At 48.2% G+C, this 18,817-nt stretch overlaps 1 protein-coding gene across 5 annotated transcripts in view; it reads right to left on the bottom strand.

Moving 5' to 3' along the window:
* LOC107374282 (gamma-aminobutyric acid receptor subunit pi) overlaps positions 1-17,163 on the bottom strand; it is a 183,019-nt gene extending 165,856 nt beyond the window's left edge. The window contains exon 1 of one of the 5 annotated variants that reach the window (XM_070542265.1): positions 16,101-17,163. The gene's annotated coding sequence lies outside the window, so the exon portion shown is untranslated. The remainder of the gene's footprint in view (positions 1-16,100) is intronic. The other 4 variants (XM_070542263.1, XM_070542260.1, XM_070542264.1 and 1 more) reach the window with 4 other exon arrangements.
* Between the last annotated feature and the right edge of the window lie 1,654 nt (positions 17,164-18,817).

Below are 18,817 nucleotides of genomic sequence, written 5' to 3'. Positions count from 1 at the left end.
CTCTTTTTTGGATATTATTTGTGCTATTGTTGGACAAAATGACTTGCTGTGGCATTAATTGCACTAACAGAGTGTCAAAGGAGTCTCCACTTCATCTTTTTCGTTAAGTAAAATTATATTTATGTATTTTAGGTCACTGCCGCTCTTGCACTAGCTGAGCTTAGATTTTAACATGTACTGTGTAACCATGAAATTTAAATGTTACAGGGTAAAATCCAGTGCATTTAACATAATGCTGCACTTTAGAAAATGGGTTGAAATATAACATGTTGGTGGAGCTGGGTTCCGACTATCGGCTTGAAAAGCTCTCGGGAGACCTCTGTTTTCCACCCGGTTCTCCCTTCCCTGCAGCTCGGCGCATCTCTGTCTAATCGCGGCTTCTGTCTGCTGCGCGGGCTGCCGGCTTGTGGAGCTCTGGATTGAAACCTTTCCACCCGGTTCTCCCCAGCGGCAGCTCTGTGCATCTCAGATCGCAGCGGTGCTTGTCTGCTGTGTGGCTGCCGGCTTGTGGAGCTCTCGGGAGAGCTCAGTGTTCCACCCGGTTTTACCCAGCGGTCAGCCTGGCGTATCTCTGACTCAGAAGCTCTGGTGTTGTGCACAGTTAACTCCGGTTGTAGCTAGGTTGTTACCTCCGTTAGCTTAGCTCCCACCTCCGCGTTAGCTTTGGGTTAGCTTCAGGTTAGCTTGTAGCTAGATTAGGGTTGTCACGGTAACCGGTATAGCGGTAAACCCCGGTAAAAAAGTTGACAATAAAAATAACCGTCCAGTTTTTAAAAAACTATATTATCTCGGTGGGTTTACCGTGGCCGCGGTTTCGGCGCGATGACCCTTACCAGCCACCGTCGCTTCAGCTGAAGTTCCCGCGGCGCGCACACGCACTTTTTAATTTGCAACGGCACCAAAACTTTGAAGCTGAAATAATGGCCGAAGGAGGCGACGGCAGCGCCCAGGACATCCATCAGCCCTCAAAGAAGACTAAATCGGAAGTATGGGCATATTTGGGATTTCTGAAAAATGCTGAGGGACAGTTAATAGAAGACGGCTATCCCGTTTGCAGAACATGCAGGAAACAAGTGTCTGCAGAAGGCAGCAACACTTCAAATCTCATGGCACATCTGCGTGACGATCACCCACGTCTCCACAGCCAGTGCAAGGTAAGATAACATTAGCATTTTAGCTGAAATGCATGACGTGAGGACTTTTGGTTGAGGGAGAATGCAACGAGTCACTATATACTGCAGCCGCAGCGCCCTCTGCCAGCATTTAAACCGTGTCACGGACACCCTGTTGCTGGATGAAGCATCTTATTTGTTGATGATGAAGAGAAATATACAATTAGTTCCTTGTCATGGATTTGTTTACTTATTCAATGCCATTTATACTTGAACATTTGGATTTGATTACATAGTGTAGTAGTTATTTTAGTAATTTGTTTAAAGTGGCTGTTTATTTTAAATACATATTTTTTAAGGTTGACTTGTACAGTGCTCAAGTCAAGTGTGGACTGGAGTTTTAGATTTTCATTTTGATAATGAAGAAAACAAGTATATGAGAAAACAAGTGGTGTTTCTTTGATTTGTTTACATATTGTTTATGTTTTGAATGTTTGGATTTGTATAATTTAAACCTGCACTGACTACTGTAACAAGTTCCAGAAAAATAAGCTATTTGTTCCTTTACTTGTGAAAAGTTGCCCTTTTGCTAAGGCTTTGTGTTATTTTAGGTTTAATAAACACTGTTAAACCTTTTCAGAACTATTTCAGTTTGTGTAGAACAGGACTATCAATGCTTTCTGAACATATGCAACACCGTTTAAAAAATACCGCGATAATACCGAAAACCGTGATATTTTGGTCACAATAACCGTGAGGTTAAATTTTCATACCGTGACAACCCTAAGCTAGATCGACCGGGTGTCGTCAGTTTATCCCAGCCTTACAGCTCCACCTCTCTTCCCTGTTGTGGAATTGTCTGGGCTTGACGGAACCTGTGACACGGTCAAAATGGCGGTGGTGGCCACCTCCCATTTTTCTTCAAAAATGTATTATTGGAGCTTATGGAAACCCATTGTCCAATATTTATATGTCGATAGATTTTTATAAAGTGGGGGCATTTTACTTTTGTGGGTCTGGCTCTGTATATCCCTGTAAGGGCCGGCCTCATAGGCTTGAGCTCTTCTGGATGTCTGTACCAAACGCCACCTAGTACCATGTTACCAGTGATGTACAGTGGGGCAAAAAAGTATTTAGTCAGCCACCGATTGTGCAAGTTCTCCCACTTAAAATGATGACAGAGGTCAGTAATTTTCATCATAGGTACACTTCAACTGTGAGAGACAGAATGTGAAAAAAAATCCATGAATTCACATGGCAGGATTTTTTAAAGAATTTATTTGTAAATCAGGGTGGAAAATAAGTATTTGGTCATTTCAAACAAGGAAAATCTCTGGCTCTCACAGACCTGTAACGTCTTCTTTAAGAAGCGTTTCTGTCCTCCACTCGTTACCTGTATTAATGGCACCTGTTTGAACTCATTATCTGTATAAAAGACACCTGTCCACAGCCTCAAACAGTCAGACTCCAAACTCCACTATGGCCAAGACCAAAGAGCTTTCGAAGGACACCAGGAAAAGAATTGTAGACCTGCACCAGACTGGGAAGAGTGAATCTACAATAGGCAAGCAGCTTGGTGTGAAAAAATCAACTGTGGGAGCAATTATCAGAAAATGGAAGACATACAAGACCACTGATAATCTCCCTCGATCTGGGGCTCCACGCAAGATCTCATCCCGTGTGGTCAAAATGATCATGAGAACGGTGAGCTAGAATCCCAGAACCACACGGGGGGACCTGGTGAATGACCTGCAGAGAGCTGGGACCACAGTAACAAAGGTCACCATCAGTAACACACTACAATGGCAGGGAATCAAATTCTGCAGTGTCAGACGTGTTCCGTTGCCGAAGCCAGTGCATGTCCAGGTCCATCTGAAGTTTGCCAGAGAGCACAAGGATGATACTGCAGAGGATGGGGAGAATGTCATGTGGTCAGATGAAACCAAAGTAGAACTTTTTGGTATAAACTCAACTCGTCGTGTTTGGAGGAAGAAGGATACTGAGTTGCATCCCAAGAACACCATACCTACTGTGAAGCATGGGTGTGGGAACATCATGCTTTGGGGCTGTTTTTCTGCTAAGGGGACAGGACGACTGATCCGTGTTAAGGACAGAATGAATGGGGCCATGTATCGTGAGATTCTGAGATAAAACCTCCTTCCATCAGTGAGAGCTTTGAAGATGAAACGTGGCTGGGTCTTCCAACACGACAATGATCCCAAACACACTGCCCGGGCAACAAAGGAGTGGCTCCGTAAGAAGCATTTGAAAGTCCTGGAGTGGCCTATACAGTCTCTAGACCTCAACCCCATAGAAAATCTGTGGAGGGAGTTGAAAGTCCATGTTGCTCGGCAACAGCCCCAAAACATCACTGCTCTCGAGAAGATCTGCATGGAGGAATGGGCCAAAATACCAGCTACTGTGTGTGCAAACCTGGTAAAGACCTATAGTAATCGTTTGACCTCTGTTATTGCCAACAAAGGTTATGTTACAAAGTATTGAGTTGAATTTTTGTTATTGACCAAATACTTATTTTCCACCCTGATTTACAAATTCTTTAAAAATCCTGCCATGTGAATTCATGGATTTTTTTCACATTCTGTCATCCAGGTAGGCAAACACCCACCAGCCCAGCATGTCGCAGAGGACATCGTTAATGAGGCGTTGAAATACGGCGGGGCTATTGCACAACCCGAAGGGCATGACCTGGTACTTCTAATGACCGGTGGGTGTGATGAAGGCGGTCATCCACTCATCCCCAGCTTTGATGCGGACCAGATTGTAGGCACTCCGGAGGTCCAGTTTTGTGAAGATCCGTGCCTGGGAGATGGTCCAGAGCAGTCGTGAGGAGTGGCAGGGGATGGCTGTCCCTGATAGTGATCTTGTTTAGACTCCGGTAATCTATACAGGGACGAATGTCACCTTCCTTTATCTTCACAAAGAAGAATCCTGCAGCACCCGGGGAAGAGGAGGGTCAGATGAAACCCTGCTGGAGGGCCTGGTTGATATATTCCTCCATAGGTCTGGATTCGGAGGGAGAGAGAGAGAAAAGGCGCCCACGGGGAGGACTGGTACCTGGTTGTAGCTTGATCTCAATGTCATATGGGCAGTGAGGCAGCTGTGTGGTGGTGCGTCGCTTATCGAAGACTGCGGCCAGGTCCCGATAGAGTAGTGGCAAATTGGGTGGTAGAGGACCAAGACCACCAGCCGGGCGGTCTGCCACGGGTGGAGGAGGAGAGAGGTGGGCCTGGCACTGGGTCCCCCAGCCTAAAAAGTGGTTCTGGGACCAGGAAATCTGGGGGTCATGGAGATGGAGCCAGGTGAACCCCAGGATTAGAGGAGAGGAGGGAGCGGAGATGATGAGAAAGTGGAGGGTTTCTCAGTGGCCTTGGAGGACCATCTGGAGTGACTGGGTTCGGTCATGGACAGGATAGGGCTGGAGAGGTCTGCCATCCACCGAGGTCACCGGAACAATTCGTTCCAGGGGAGTCAGGGGGATCCATAGGCATTTAGCCAGATCCATGTCCATTAAGTTGTCGGCGGCTCCCGAGTCCACCAGAGCATGTACCTGATGTGAGGTCTCGTCGTGAAAGAGGGTGAAAGGAAGGAGGAGTCGGTGGGAAGAGATAGGGGCAGAGGGTGACCCAGGGCTGAGCTGCCCCGATACTCAGTGGGTTCCTCCGTTTCCCGGCCGTAATGGGCAGTCCAGGCGCCGGTGGTCAGGAGAGCCACAATAGGCACAGAGACCCTCGCGCCACCGTTACTGTCTCTTCTCAGGGGGAAGGTGGCCTAGCTGCATAGGCTCCTCAGTTGAAGTGGGTCCAGGAGCTGGTGTTGGTGAACGAGGAAGAGGTCCAGGAGCCCTGAGTGGGCGAGTGGATGACCTGGGTCGAACCAGAACCCGCTGGTCGATGCGCGGCGCCAGGTCGGCAACTTCATCCAGGGTCTGGGGCAGTTCTTTTCCCGCCATCTCGTCTCGGATGTAGGGTGCCAACCCCTCCAAGAAGACAGCCCGAAGGGCAGAGTCATCCCATTGTAGTTTGGCCGCGATGGTGCGAAACTCGGACACGTAGGCGCACACCGAGCGTTCCCGTTGGCGGAGCTTGAGGAGACGTGCTTCAGCCCCCACTTCACTACTGGGTGGAACGAAGGTCTTCCTGAGGGCGGCCACAAAAGCAGCATAGTCATTGCAGGCAGGGGATTTAGATTTATAGAGAGCAGCGGCCCACTCCTGAGCACGTCCAGAAAGCAGGGAGGTGAAGTGCGCAACCCGAGAGCGGGCAGTGGGGAAGCGTCCTGGTTGGCACTCGAATTGCATGTCGAGGGAGGCGAGCAGACCATCTGGGCTCCCAATCTCTCCATTCCACCTCTCCGGTAGGCTGAACTGCGGCTCCTCCTTGGGTGGAGCGAGGGCTTGCTGCTGAAGAGCATTGATGGATGTGGATAATTGAAGGGTGAGGTCGGTCAGAGAGTTCACCTTGGTGTTGAGCCGGTCGACCAAGGCGTGAAGCTGAACAATCTCATTCTTCATTCGCTCAAACTCGGCTGGGTTAATGGACTCAGTCATCCTGTCAGACTGGTCGGCTGGATTCGGGAGTTGAGCTTGTAGAGAGCGTGGTTTCACAGACGCGGAAGTGATAGCGTTGGTGAAACGCTGGCTCACGATTTAATCTAGGAATCCCCGAGCGTTCGAGTGTCAATAAAGTGAAACGGAAATGCCGGGTTTTCCAGAAGTAAGTAAGAACACTTACTGTGAGTGGATAGTTCGTAAGATGGATCGGTTGATTGGAAACTCTGATCATGGATCTGAAGAAACGATGACTGAGTGGTGAGCTGGGGAGGCGACTTCCGTATATAGTCGCGGTTAGTGACGTAGGTGTGACGTGGAGGGAATCCCCGCGAGGAGCATGCTGGGAGTTGTGGTCCATGGTGGAGATCGGCTAGCTGGGAGAGGCTGGTTTGGGGACTTGAGTTCTGACATGGAGCTGACACTCTTTGTTAACATTGATTGTGAATCGATTTAAATTGAGAATCGAGAATCGATTCTGAATCGAATCTGCGCCCCAAGAATTGGAATCGCATAAAATCGTGAGTTGCTCTAAGATTCACATCCCTACTAAATACTTGTTTAAAATAAGGTTTTGTAATATTGTAAATTACCTGACTTAACCCCTACTGTATTTTAAATATTATACTGAAAATCATAATTAGTTTTTAAATTCCTAACAGCAGTGCATACTTTAATCTTAAACTCTGCCTGCTACTGATGGATCACACTCATTCCCTTCAGATGACATGTTCTGGCCTGAATGTGGCTCAGTTCTTTTAATCTTGCAGAGAAGTTCAGCAGAGAGACCCAGATGAGATGGTGGGAAGGTCAGGAGTGATCAGGGGTGATCTGTCTTCTCCAGTCGTCCATCGCCTGGGGAATCCCTTATTTATCCATGCTAAAGGTTCCACCTTAAGGGTGGCCTCAGTAATATTCATTTGTTTTTGCTGAATAACTACGCATCTCTACTGTGTGGCAGCAAATCCTGCTGGGTGGAGACCTCTTTTCTCGAAGGTCATTTTAGATGTTTTCTGGTGAGAAACTGGAATAAGCCAGTGAGTGGTCAGGCCTGTCCTGTAGGAGTGAGCTCCAGCTCTCCTAGCAGGTACCTCCTTGTCATGTTCCTGGGCAGAGGTGAGTCACACCTTCTCCTCTCACCAGACTCTGAGCTAATTCTCCACAGGTGAGGAGCAGGGGGAGCGGCAGCTGCAGGAGATTTCCCAATCAGGGACGCGGGTTCAAAAGGAGGATGGAGACACATCACTTTGCCGGATGATTGCACCAGTTTAGGTAGCACCAGCCACTCGACTCTGAACTTTGATCTTGTTAATTTGTGTTTTGACTCGCCTTCGACTAGTGGATTTATGACCTTGGATTGTATTTTGGATTTGGAATTGGATTATCCCTTACGCCTGTTTTTGTCTCGCTCAGGATCATCTCATCATCTACTCACCCTCGCTGTCTTCGTTTTCTGGAACATACTCATCAGGTCCCATCCTCCTCCGCCGTTCCTGTTTGGCTTTCCCTCTGCTACCTCACCCCTCCTGGATCTCTCATCCTCTGCCCAGCGTCCTCCCCGGCTTCCCCTCCTCTACTGATTAACCTGAGCACCTCAGAGACTCGAGCCGTATTGCTCATCCCACAGGACTTCCCTGTGCGGTTTCAGTTCCCGTTTTTATAATAAAGACATTTTACTTTACTGCTTTGGACTACGTGTGCTGATTCTGCATGTCTTGGGTTAGACACTTACCTCGAGCCATGACAGAATCATCCGGCCACACATCTAATCCAGCGGAGTCAGCACTCGCGGATCTGGCTACCCGGATGTCCCAACAAGAGCAGACACTTCCCGTCCTCATGGAGCAGCTGAATATCACCAACCAACGTTATCAACGTTTGGAGACTGTCCTGCAGCAGCTTCAGGAGCAGCTCTCCTCTACAGCCTCGGGTTCCGTCCCCGCTCCAGCGACAGCCGCCGCTCCGGCGTTCGGAACAGAACCACACGCACACGCCTCGGGAGGTGTGGTTTCACCTGGACCGGAGGCGCTCGGCTCTCCGGAAATCACCCACTTCCGTTCGGCTCCTCCTCGGCAATGTCCGACCTTCTCCGGTGAATTCGAGGATTGCTTTGGGTTTCTGCTACAGTGCCGCCTAGCGTTTGAAGACTCCCCGAGGTCTTTTCCTACTGACTCAATGAAGATCTCGTTTATTGTTGGACTACTTGGAGGCAAGGCGCTTCGGTGGGCGGAGGCTAAGAGCAGAAATCCTAATTTCCTGTCTGGTTCTTACCCAGATTTTCTGGAGGATTTTAAACTGACTTTTTGCAGTTCAGAGACCACCACTGATATCAGAAAAAGACTGTTGCACCTCTCGCAGGGAAGAAGGTCAGTGGCTGACATGTCTCTGGAGTTTAGGACCTTGGCTGCAATGACATCATGGGGAGACGATGCCCTTAAAGCAGCATTCATCGAAGCGCTGAACGATCGGGTAAGGAACCAGCTGGCTCTGTGCCCCGAGCCATCAACCCTGGACGGACTGATCTCATTATGCATCTCTATCGACAAGAGACACAGGGAGCTTCAGAAGACACCATTCAGGGATCTGTCACCACCTGTAGCACATCGTCCATCCCATAGGTCTCCTCCTCTGGACTCACCCGAGGAGCCCATGCAGGTGGGACGTACCCACCTTACTCCAGAGGAGCGCCAACATCGTTACAGTAAAGGGTTGTGCCTTTACTGTGGAAAACCAGGACACATGGTGCACACTTGCCCTGCGGCGTCAAAAGGGCATGCCCACCAGTAGTTCCGGGAGTTCTGGTGGGCAGTCATTCAGGTAAAGAGACCTCCCGTTTTCTTATTGACTGTGCTTTGACTGTTAACAGTCGTCGCCACCGGACGACTGCTCTAGTAGACTCAGGATGTGAACAGTCTTTGGTGGACCCTCAACTGGTGCGGGATTGGGGACTGTCTACTGTTCCACTGCCGGAACCTTTAACAGTGTCCTCCCTGGATGGGAGGCCCCTGGCCACAATCACCCACCGGACCCAACCACTCCAGCTCCAGGTCTCAGGTAACCACACGGAGATGATCTCATTATTTGTGTTTCCCTCCCCGCAGAACTAGGTAGTTCTAGGCCATTCCTGGCTTAGGGTACACAACCCGTGTTTGGACTGGAGATCAAGCCGTGTGGAGACCTGGAGTCCGGAGTGTCATCTTACCTGCCTGACCTCTGCTTCCTCTGGATCCAAGGACTCTGAAAGGACTCTTGTGGAGCCGCCCGATCTCACCCAGGTACCAAGTGAGTACCATGACTTGCAGCAAGTGTTCAGTAGAGATGAAGCAGCCACGTTGCCACCTCACCGTCCATTTGACATTTGAATAGACCTGTTGCCAGGAGCTCCGCTCCCAACCAGCCGCCTCTACAGTCTGTCCAAACTTGAACAGGACAGTATGAGGAAATACATTACAGAGGCCCTGGCCAATGGCATAATCAGGCCATCCACCTCGCCTCTGGGAGCTGGGTTTTTCTTCGTGGCCAAGAAGGACGGGTCGCTTCGCCCTTGTATTGATTACAGGGGTTTAAATCAAATAACGGTGAAGGACAAGTACCCGCTCCCTCTACTTTCATCAACCTTTGAACCTGTGCAAGATGCCACTGTTTTTACGCGGTTGGATCTCCGCAATGCATATCACCTGGTCAGAGTCCGCCAAGGTGACGAATGGAAGACAGCTTTTAAGACACCCCTGGGGCACTTTGAATATTTGGTGATGCCCTTTGGCCTCACTAATGCTCCAGCGGTGTTTCAGAGACTCGTGAACTCAGTTGTTGGGGGACTACATTAATGACTTTGTATCTGTATATCTTGATGATATTTTGATTTTTTCTAGGTCCATTGATCAACACCAGAAACATGTTCGGATGGTACTCCAACGGCTGTTGGAGAACAGACTATTTGTAAAAGCCGAGAAATGTGAATTTCATGTTTCAGTAGTTAAGTTTCTTGGTTTTGTTTTAGAAAGTGGACGGCTGAGGGCGGACCCAGACAAGGTCCAAGCAGTGACTGAGTGGCCTACCCCTGCCACCAGGAAACAACTGCAGCGGTTTCTTGGCTTTGCAAACTTTTACAGACGGTTTATCCGCAATTACAGCCAGACCACAGCCCCTCTGACAGCTCTAACCTCTGTTGTTAAGCCCTTTTCCTGGTCTCCAGAAGCCGAAGCTGCATTTAGGACTCTGAAGAGGAGGTTCACCGAGGCCCCAGTCCTCTCCAGACCAGACCCCAAGCAGCAGTTCACTGTGGAGGTGGACGCCTCTGACACCAGGGTTGGCGCAGTCCTCTCTCAGGTATCCCCAGAAGACCACAAACTTCATCCGTGTGCCTTCTTCTCAGGGCGCTTGACACCCACCGAGAGCAGGTATGACGTGGGGGACAGGGAGTTACTGGCAGTAAAACTGGCTTTGGAGGAGTGGAGACATTGGCTGGAGGGGGCTGAACTACCATTTATCATTTGGACTGATCATAAAAACCTGATCTATCTCAAGGAGGCAAAGAGACTGAACCCTCGACAGTATAGGTGGTCTTTGTTCTTCTCCCGCTTTAACTTTGTTTTGTCCTATAGACCAGGATCAAAGAACACAAAGCCTGACGCTCTGTCTCGCCAGCACTCCTCTGAAGATGAGACGGCTCCTAGCACCATCTTGCCTGCCTCCTGCATCGTTGCTGGAGTAACATCAATCCAATCCAATCCAGTTTATTTATAAAGCACTTTACAAGACCCAGCACAGGAACAAAGTGCTGTACAGAAAGTACATTAAAACAATTGACTAGAAAGAAAACAGCAAAGATAAATAAAACACATGATACATAAAATTAAACTAGCCCTATATTAAAAATAAAAACTTGATAAAACTTGATAAAACCGCATTTGAATCACCTAAAACAGCTAAAATAAAATAAAAAATAGAAACCAACATCTCACAAGGTATTAAAAGCCAGGGTAAAGAGGTGTGTTTTCAGGAGTGCCTTAAAAGCAGATAAGGAACTGGCCTGTCTTATCTCTAAAGGAAGTTCGTTCCACAGTTTTGGGGCTGCAACAGCAAAAGCACGATCTCCTCTAAATTTACGCTCAGTCCTGGGTACAATCAGGAGCAGCTGATCAGCAGACCTGAGAGAGCGGGAGGGAGTGTAAGGCTGTATCAGATCAGAGAGATAAGAGGGGGCAAGGCCATGAAGACCTTTAAAAGCAAATAAAAGAATTTTAAAATGAATCCTAAAAGAAATGGGCAGCCAGTGAAGTGAAGCTAAAACAGGGGAAATGTGCTCAAACTTTCGAGTGCCAGTTAAAAGACGAGCTGCGGCATAAGAGACCAGGTCCTGGAGGGCCTTAAGGTGGATCCTGGCCCAGGTAACGGACCCTCCAACAGACTGTTTGTTCCCCAGGCACTACGAGGAAAGGTTATTCACTGGGCTCACACCGGGAGGTTCTCAATCCACCCTGGAGTAGGACGTACTGTGGCTCTGATCAGGCGATCTTTCTGGTGGCCCTCCCTCTACAGAGACGTGAAGGAGTATGTGTTGGCCTGCCACGTCTGTGCCCAACAAAAAGGTGCCAATCAGTCTCCAGCAGGCCTACTCTGTTCCCTACCAGTGCCGTCCCGTCCTTGGTCCCATATTGCCTTGGACTTTGTTTGTGGGTTGCCACCTTCGCATGGTTTTAGTGTCATTTTACCTGTTGGGACAGGTTCTCCAAAGCCTGTCATCTGGTGCCGTTAAAGGCTCTCCCTACATCTGCCGTCACGGCCCAGCTTTTAATTAAACATGTCTTTCGTCTGCATGGGATCCCAACAGAGATCCTCTCTGACCGAGGCCCCCAGTTCGTGTCTCGTGTCTGGAGGGAGTTTGCCACCGCCTTGGGAGCCCAGGTGGCTCTGACCTCGGGGTTTCATCCGCAGACCAACAGACAACGCGAGCGGATGAACCAAGAGTTGGGTGCCATGCTTCGCTGCGTCTGCGCCACCAACCCATCCACCTGGAGTGAGCATTTGGCTTGGGTCGAATATGCCCATAATAGCCATGTCTCCTCCGCCACAGGTCAGTCTCCCTTCGAGTCCTCCCTCGGATATCAGCCCTCTCTGTTCCCCCTTCATACAGATGCTACCATCACCACTCCTCAGTTCCTTCGTCGGGCCCGCCGCACTTGGATCACCACGAGGTCGGCTCTTCAGCGGACCGCGGAAAGGAATCAGCGACTGGCTGACTGACACCGTCGTCCTGCTCCCACCTACTCTCCCGGTCAAATGGTCTGGTTGTCGTCCAAGGATGTCCCGCTGAAGGCGACCACCAGGAAGTTCTCTCCTAGGTTCCTTGGTCCCTTCAAGGTCGCGGCGGTCCCTAGTCCGACGACCGTGCGGTTGGAACTCCCGTCGTCTCTTCGGATCCATCCTGTGCTCCATGTCTCCCTGATCAAACCCGTCGTTTCCAGCCCTCTGTGCCCGGTTCCGGCTCCGCCTCCTCCTGCTCGGCTCTACAAAGGGGGGCTGGTATACAAGGTGCGGCGCATCCTCGACTCTCGCCCCCGTGGTCGGGGTCTTCAATATTTGGTGGACTGGGAGGGGTACGGCCCGGAGGAACGCTCCTGGATTCCCCGGTCCAACATCGAGGACCCCTCTCTCATCTCGGACTTCGAGGCCTCCAGATCCGGTGCTAGGACGCCGGGGGGCGTCCGTTGAGGGGGGGGCACTGTCATGTTCCTGGGCAGAGGTGAGTCACACCTTCTCCTCTCACCAGACTCTGAGCTAATTCTCCACAGGTGAGGAGCAGGGGGAGCGGCAGCTGCAGGAGATTTCCCAATCAGGGACGCGGGTTCAAAAGGAGGATGGAGACACATCACTTTGCCGGATGATTGCACCAGTTTAGGTAGCACCAGCCACTCGACTCTGAACTTTGATCTTGTTAATTCGTGTTTTGACTCGCCTTCGACTAGTGGATTTATGACCTTGGATTGTATTTTGGATTTGGAATTGGATTATCCCTTACGCCTGTTTTTGTCTCGCTCAGGATCATCTCATCATCTACTCACCCTCGCTGTCTTCGTTTTCTGGAACATACTCATCACGTCCCATCCTCCTCCGCCGTTCCTGTTTGGCTTTCCCTCTGCTACCTCACCCCTCCTGGATCTCTCATCCTCTGCCCAGCGTCCTCCCCGGCTTCCCCTCCTCTACTGATTAACCTGAGCACCTCAGAGACTCGAGCCGTATTGCTCATCCCACAGGACTTCCCTGTGCGGTTTCAGTTCCCGTTTTTATAATAAAGACATTTTACTTTACTGCTTTGGACTACGTGTGCTGATTCTGCATGTCTTGGGTTAGACACTTACCTCGAGCCATGACACTCCTCCTGAGCTCAGGCAGAGGCGGTTTTACCATTAGGCATAGGTAGGCGGCCGCCTGGGGCCCCCTTGTGTTGGGGGCCCCCCTAGCCCTGACAGCCAGCACCCCTCTGTTAATGCCACAATATTCTTATTACCAACCTGTGGCCGCAGACGGGATTGGACATGCACACTTCTCATTACCATAATTCCTGAACCGTTCAAGATATCTTTAAAATTCCAAAAGTGCTGAAAAGATTAAAAATGGGGCTTTCCGTGCATATACAATACATTACAGTAGCTACTGGGATTCCCTGTCTTGAGCGCACCGAATCACAACAAAGATTCAGAGATGTGCTGAGTTTGTCATCCAAAATGCTCCGCTTTATAACTTTTGAATGGCTGATCAGATCCAGGAAATTCCAACGGTTCCTAAAAGTAAATAAAAGCAGCTTTCCAACGATCTATAGCATGAAGCAATCAGAGTTAGGGAAAATATCGCTACGAGGGGAAATCCTGCTTTACTGCCTGATTGAAACGGAGCGCAGCGCCGCGGTGAAAGCGGATAACGGAACGGGGAAGCTAATTAGCATAAAAACCAGCATGAAATTATGGAAATACCTCAAAGAAAATCAACACGATCCATTAGGTGTCCCAGAAGGCTTATATCTGAAGACAGTGACCATGAAGAAGGACAGATCTCCAGTGAACCAGGATATGAACGTTTGTTCAGTCTTTATTTTTTATTTTTTTATTTGAACAACCCTCAACTATTTGCTAATTTGTAAGATTCAGCATCATTCCAGCAATATTTATCTTTTTACAATAAATAATTATTTTTGCTAAAACAAATGTATTGGTATAGCAGTGCACGGTGTGCCAGAGAAGCCCCCCATGGAGGTGTGAGGTGTGCAGGACTCTGCCTGCAGCTGGAGAGAAGCTGCTTCAAGGTCTACCACGTCAAATAAAAATGTCTGAAAGTTTACAAAAATAAAGTCTTAAAAACTGCTACAAGACACCAAGGTTCAAACTTTTTTAAGAATAGATGCATTTCAGTTCAAAGTTTAAATTGTTTGCCCAGTAATTTTGAAGTTCCTGTTCAGTAATAACTGTAAAAAATTCAAATCCGTTTTTTGCTTTTTTTCACTTTTAAGCTGATTTTTTAAAGGCTTTAATAGAAATACATTCTAAATAGAAGAAGAAGAAAATATCATTTCTATAGCGCCTGTCAAGATAAAAATCACGAGGCGCTTCACAAAAACAAAAATATAAATATAAAAAAGCATTTAGAAAATGTTTAAAATATATTTAAAATGAGCAAAAATAGGCAATTGGGATTTAAAAGAAAAAATTTTAAGAAAGAGAAAGAGTGAATAGGAAAGAGGGAAATCAGTGAGGAAGGTAGAATAGGTGGGGAGAGCAGAATAAAGAGAGAGTGGTGAAGAAGGTCATACAAAAGCCAGCTTGAACAAGTGAGTCTTCAGCTGCTTTTTAAAGGAGACCACTGAGTCCACTGATCTCAGGCTCAGGGGAGAGAGTTCCAGAGTCTGGGGGCCACAGCAGCAGATGATCTGTCACCTTTGGTCTTTAGCCTGGTGCTGCACAACCAGTAGGCTTTGATCACTGGACCTCAGGGACCTGCTGGGGGTGTAGGGACTAAGAAGATCACCAATGTAAGATGGTGCTTGTCCATGTAAGGCCCTATAGACCAGAACCAGGATTAAGAAATGAACCCTAAAGTTGACTGGCAGCCAGTGAAGATGGAGGAGAAGCGGCTTCACGTTTCTTTTCGTGAAATGTTATAGTGGTTTGGAAATACAAACCACACACTGAAAGCTGAGGTTGTTCTGAAAAAAGGAGAAGAGTTACACACACTTTGCACTTTTTATTACAATTTTACAGCCAAAAGATTAAAAAAAAATACCAGGCGGCCCTGTTATAATTATGGTCATAAGAGGGTTATTAAGACTGCGATGCACAAACAGGAAGTGATTGGTAGTCATTCCACTCCAATCCAGTTGGTGGCAGTAATGCACCAAATTGTTGTTTGCCAAGTGCCATAAGACCACAAATAAGAATAAGAAGAGAGGTGGGAGCGTTCGTAACAAACTCAAAGTGATAGTCAAAACATGAAGCATGACATGAAGTTATCCTAGTGGCTCCAATAAGAGAAAGAAACAACTTGCTTCATAAAAGCTTTTATCTTCACTTCTGAAAGTGACGTTGTTTTTCGATGTAAACATCAAAAGGAAGCAGAAAGGAAAGACAATGGAAAATGTTTAAAGGGCGGAAAACAGACCAAAATGGAAAATAGAAAAAAAAAACTAAGGCTAAAGCACAGGAGCGCTGACAGAAAAAAGAAAGCAGGGCAAACATTGAAAGCACTCAAAGGGAGGGAAATACAGGAAAAAAAGAGGAGGACTAATAAAAAGGGAAAATAACTCATGTCAGAAGAGGGGGGAGTTTCGCAAATCCAGTTAAAGGTAAGATTGTCGAAAATTTAGTGTAAGGGGCCCCATGTCTGTGTTCGCCTTGGGCCCCCAAATTGCTAAATCCGCCCCAGAGCTGCTCAGGTCTTAGTTTGACAATATGAAGCTTTTAAGTTGTAACTGACATTTATCTCACTCTGAGACGGTGTGTGTGTGTGTGTGTGTGTGTGCGTGTGTGCGTGTGTGTGTGTGTGTGCGCGCGCGTGTGTGTGTGTGCGCGCGCGCGTGTGTGTGTTTTATTTTATAATAATTGACTGTAACAAGGATGAGTCGGTTGGGAGTTCAATGAAATCAGCTAAATTGGAAAAAACACACAGAGGAGCGCGTGCGCGCGCACACACACACACACACACGTGTATATATGATGGAGTTGTTCAGATGGTGTAATTAACAGGAGCCAGGCTCTCGGAGTTTTCTCATCCTTCTGCACCTCAAAGTTCGCCTCTCATCGGTGCGTCATTAAAGCGCGTGCGGAGCAAAGCGTGCGAACAGGGAACAATCCCGCGTGATCAGCTTGTCAGGCGCATCAAACCTACAGACGTGTCAACATCATTTTAGAGGAAATCAGTGAGAACTTTACCTGTTCCGATCGGTCGCCTCGAGCATGTCACGCGCGTGCGTCAGTCAGCGCATGCTGGAAATGAGTCCGTGATGTAATGGATGTCCCTCAGATCGCTGCTGAAGCTCCCACTTCCATCCAGCGTCTGTTAGAGACAGCACCTGCTGATCCGCGCTAACGTATGCCCGCACACACAACTGCGTGTGCTCCGTCAGCGGACTCCCGTTAACCACTGTGGGCTGATGCGCCGCTGCGCAATGACGCACGCTATGGGCTCAAAGCTGATTTGGAATCGCTCGTGATATATCCCAGAAAATACCCCTCTCCCATTCCAGGATGGAACCGGTGAAATGTTGCTCACAGTTAAGTCTCTCTTTCCAGTCAGGAGATTTGTTCCTAAACTTAGAAAGAATCAGGAATCCGCCCACGTGCCAGACCCAGCAGGCACCCAACGCTTGTGTTAAAGAAACCAAAGGACAATGTGTTACCAGCCTTGGAGTCTTTTTGTTCGGTTTCACACAAAGAAAAGGTGAAAACAGGTGAATTTGCTAGAGATCACCTCAGGTCTGCAGGTCAGAGAGAAGGTTTAAGGTGCAGGTGATGGACACAGGGTGATGGACACAAGTGGATCTCCAAGTCTCCATAGAGCCTGAGGTCTAGGCAGTGATGACTGTAGGAGCTGGAGGAGAACCTCCTGATGAGGGAATGTTGCTGCTTAGGAGGACAGTCATCCAGGATGGTTAAGCATCTTCTCCCCGTTGACCTTCATGCTTCTGCTAGAATAACTAAGGTTTAGATTAGATGTTTTTACCAGTTTAGACTCATTCTGTTTCCTTCTCTCTTTTTCTGCTGATTCTCTGAGTTTTTCAGCAGGCTTTTGAATATTTCATAGAATGCCTCCCAGTGTCTCACATCCTGGACTTCCTGGCCTCAGTGACTCCACTGATGGTGTGAGCTCTGCTTGGTCAGCTCTCTGTGGTGTTTCTGTTTCTCTTTTTGCTGCCTCTGCTTTTCTGCTGAAAAGGTCATGTTTATGTCCGTAGTTATGACCTCTGCACACAGTGAGCTGGTATAACCTCAACCCTTCACCAGTCTAACCATTACGCTATTCCTCTCCAAACAGGATGTTTCCACTCCTCCATCTTGGTTCCTCTCGTCTGAATCCCTGCATATTTTCTTTACCTGTATGAAACAGAAACCAGGCGAGAAGGTCTGTCTACTGATTGGTCAGACTGTCTGGGGGCGGGGTGACCAGAAGGTTGTGTGTTCAGAGTAAGAGCCGATCCATCTGATCACCTGCACAAATGTCAGGAAACCCGAACCCTGATGTTTGTGTCCACCTGTATCCCAGAATGCAACTGTAACCTGTGAGAGGAGGGCGTTTGGCTCAGACAGCGGCGTGGTTGTTGTGTCAGATAGAGGTCAGAACACGTTTACACTGTAAATGGACCGATAACCCTTCTCCAGCGGGGCTCGGTATGGTTCTGGTGAGGTTCCACACCTGCTCAGAGGAACCAAGCCAGGGAGAACCAGTTGTGGAGAATTAAATTAGGAGATGTGAAATGTATGGGTGTTCTACAAGGATCTGTAGTCAGCCCTTTATTGGACATTCCTGTGATGGAGAAAAGATCTGACCCGACCATTTCCTCATCTGCTTCTTGTTTCCAGAACATTTTCATGTCCAGCATGCAACAGACATGCAGACATGAATATTACAAGCTTTCTATGGTAGCCAGAAACAGAAAGAAGAGACAGAGTTTTGAGTTTGCGATTGTTTCGTTTTGTTACTTGTTGAATCTAAATGTTCTTGAGTATCTTTCTGTTGTAGCATCACAAAAGGAACAGGTGAGAACACGACAGTCTGTACCACCTCTGCAGGAGCATCCCACCTGAGCTCTGGTTCATCTGCTCCTGCCAACAGAGTCCTTAACTCACATGTTTTACGCATGATTTATCTGCACTGAGCTCCAGGTTTTAGCCCACGGTCATCAGAGAGGACCAGATCAAACGTGCACCATGAGAACCTGGTTTCAGGCTCTTGTCCAGGGATCATGAGCTGAGTCTACAGGGTCAGGAGTTAGCCGTCACTCACAACGAGCGTCAGTACGCATCTGAGAATGGAAGCCACCATAATGTCATGTTTGGAGGGAGGTACTTAACCCAAGACATATAGAATACAACACTGACCAAAAACGGATGGAAAAAATGATTTATTTATAAGGAGGAACTTAAGGTGCACAGATAAGTCTGTGGTTGGAACTGCAACAACAGCTCAGCGTCTGGAGGAGGAAGAACACAGGTGAGCTTAGGTTCTGGTTTCAAAATCCATAGTAGGCAGGCATAGGTGTTCAGCAGACTTACTGTGGGGCATGTATATGTTGGCTGGAGGAGGGAGAGGTAGAGAGCCGGGGGAAGCGCAGGAGGGGAAGCAGAGGTGGAGAGAAGCAGGGCGTCCTGGTGGATGGGGCACTGGGTGAGATGAGAGGTAGGTTATGGAGGGTGGTGATAAGGTCCGTGTGCAGAATATCCGAATCCTGGAGTTGAGGTCAGTATCCAATGAGGCCGACAGGAATCCTGAAGAAGGGTAAATCCAATATAAGAGCAAAAAACACTATGAAATAACATTAATCCTAGGAACACTAGAGGTAACACGAGTGGCTGGTTACTACCAAAACTGAGGCAATCTTCCGGCGTCGAATTGTGTCCACCATAAATAGGAAAGCACCCTGCTGATTGCT

The sequence above is a fragment of the Nothobranchius furzeri genome, chromosome 12, assembly GCF_043380555.1.
Source record: "Nothobranchius furzeri strain GRZ-AD chromosome 12, NfurGRZ-RIMD1, whole genome shotgun sequence".
NCBI classification, from domain to species: domain Eukaryota; kingdom Metazoa; phylum Chordata; class Actinopteri; order Cyprinodontiformes; family Nothobranchiidae; genus Nothobranchius; species Nothobranchius furzeri.
This window is presented reverse-complemented; position numbering and strand designations above follow the sequence as displayed.